The following is a 2,039-nucleotide window of genomic DNA, read 5'->3' as shown; positions in this document are numbered from 1 at the left end:
AAAAAAATGTAAACTTTTCAAAAATTCGGCCAAATTCTGCCAAATTTAGTTTGGCCGTGGCTTTTCAAATGCTACGGCCAGGCAAATTTTTATACGGCCAGATTTGAGGAATCTGGCCGTCAAAAAGGCCAAATGGCAACCCTGGAATGGTTGTAGGACTAGACTATTTTTTCAAGATATTCCCCGAGTTAGTATTCCGCCTTTTTATATGAATGTTATGATCCCTGGCTAATAAGGCCCCATAAAAAAAATTAATAGTTTATCACCCGCTCCCTCATCACTTTTTCGGAAAAATCTGATTTTTTTTTTTTTTTTTTTCAATCAACATTTTAAATCAAAGGTCGCCTTTCCATCTTTTTTCACTTGAAAAGCTCAGGGTTTCTTGCAAATATGTTTACTGGTACAACAAAAACATTTTTTAAATATAAATTTGATTCCATTCTTATGACTTTTTATATGTGTCTCTAACCATTGATTTACTTGTGATAATCGGTAAAATGGGGGCGGGATTAGCAAAAAAAACCCCCCAAAAACCTCCCTCCCTCATCAGTTTTTATTTTTGATGGTGATAAACTAATACTTTTTTTTATGGGGCCTAAGTAAGACCTTGCTTGAATGAATGGTTATCAGCAGAGGGGTGTAGGGAGGCCCAATTATATTTAATAGCTGACCAAAACCTTACCAAAAACAGGGCCGTCGGAACTGCACCGGCCTTGGCCGGACAACTTTTTCTCAATCCTATCACAGGTCTCCTTCCATACCACTAATTAAAAATCGAAACCGTCTTCATGTATAAGAAATATTAAGAAACGAATACCATATGTATGTACTTTAGAAACCATTCTACGGGAAACTTGGAACTCATGGGTAATAATGTGGTCTTTAGATTTCTCTATTTAGATGGAAATACATTAAATGTTTTAAAATGGTTGTACAGTAACTACATGTTCTTATTTATTCTTAATTAAACATTTCTTAGTAGCCAGACATGAACTTGTCTTTCCATTAAAATATTACTAACATTGCCACTCATTATCTTCATTCAATAGAAAAAAAAACGTTATACACAAAACAGTGCATTGGCTAATATATCTACGTGTATAAGTAATATAACACAATTTATTGTATTGCCGTGTACATTTCAACTTTATTGACAATCCTTAATTTCAACCATGGTGAAAAAATGTGATGCACCCCACCACCCACCCACGCCCACTTATTAAAGTGGGCGGACCACTTGCAAAATGCTTCCGATGGCTATGAAAAACAATGGTAAGTTGTATATATGAGACTTAATCTATTCCGGGTGTTGCAACCCGTACCCCAACCAATCTTTACACACATCAACCCGAACCACCTTGGCTAACCCGTACACAAATTTTGGCCGACCCGTACCCATCTTTGGCTAACACGACACACGTCATTTTGGCAAACCCAGGGGCGGATCCAGGGGGATAGGGTCATGAACCCCCCCCCCAAATAAAAAGAGAAAGAGAGAGAGAGAGAAAGAAATAAAAAAAGAGAAAAAGAGGGTCATGACCCCCCCCCCAAATAAAAAGAGAAAGAGAGAGATAGAGAGAGAGAAAGAAATAAAAAAGAGAAAAAGATAATAGCTAGGCCTATTTATTAATTACTACAGTACTTGACTTGGTGTTGGTTTGTGTTGATTACGCTGGCATAAGGCTCGTGGTGCGCTGCCATTAGCGCGCATGTGTAGATTCTTCCAAATTGGGACCCCTTTGAATTAGACACCAAAAGACCACCATGCACAGGACTTGACTACAGGGAAATAGTTTTAGCATTAATAATAATAATAACATCTTACAGTAACTGTAGGCCCTACACCCATTCAAACATCTTACATTTACTGGATATCATTCTTAATTCCCCTCTAAATACTATAGAGATATTAAAGACTACTTTTAAAGCCAGTCTTTAATTATATTGATTCAAATTAGAGACCAAGCGGCTGCTAAAGACCACTAAAACCCTGGTCCCAAAAAGGATTTTTAATTGGTGGTATGGAGGGAGACCTGTGA

General features: G+C 37.3%; 1 protein-coding gene across 2 annotated transcripts in view; it reads left to right on the top strand.

Annotated features, from left to right (window-relative positions):
• LOC117124171 (glycoprotein 3-alpha-L-fucosyltransferase A-like) overlaps positions 1-2,039 on the top strand; it is a 31,144-nt gene that overhangs the window by 24,533 nt on the left and 4,572 nt on the right. The window lies entirely within an intron of this gene.

This window comes from Anneissia japonica, unplaced genomic scaffold (assembly GCF_011630105.1).
Source record: "Anneissia japonica isolate Jap-2015-1 unplaced genomic scaffold, ASM1163010v1 scaffold502_len386481_cov162, whole genome shotgun sequence".
Taxonomy (NCBI): domain Eukaryota; kingdom Metazoa; phylum Echinodermata; class Crinoidea; order Comatulida; family Comatulidae; genus Anneissia; species Anneissia japonica.
The sequence above is the reverse complement of the archived record's forward strand: the minus strand, read 5'-3'. Positions and strand labels throughout refer to the sequence as shown.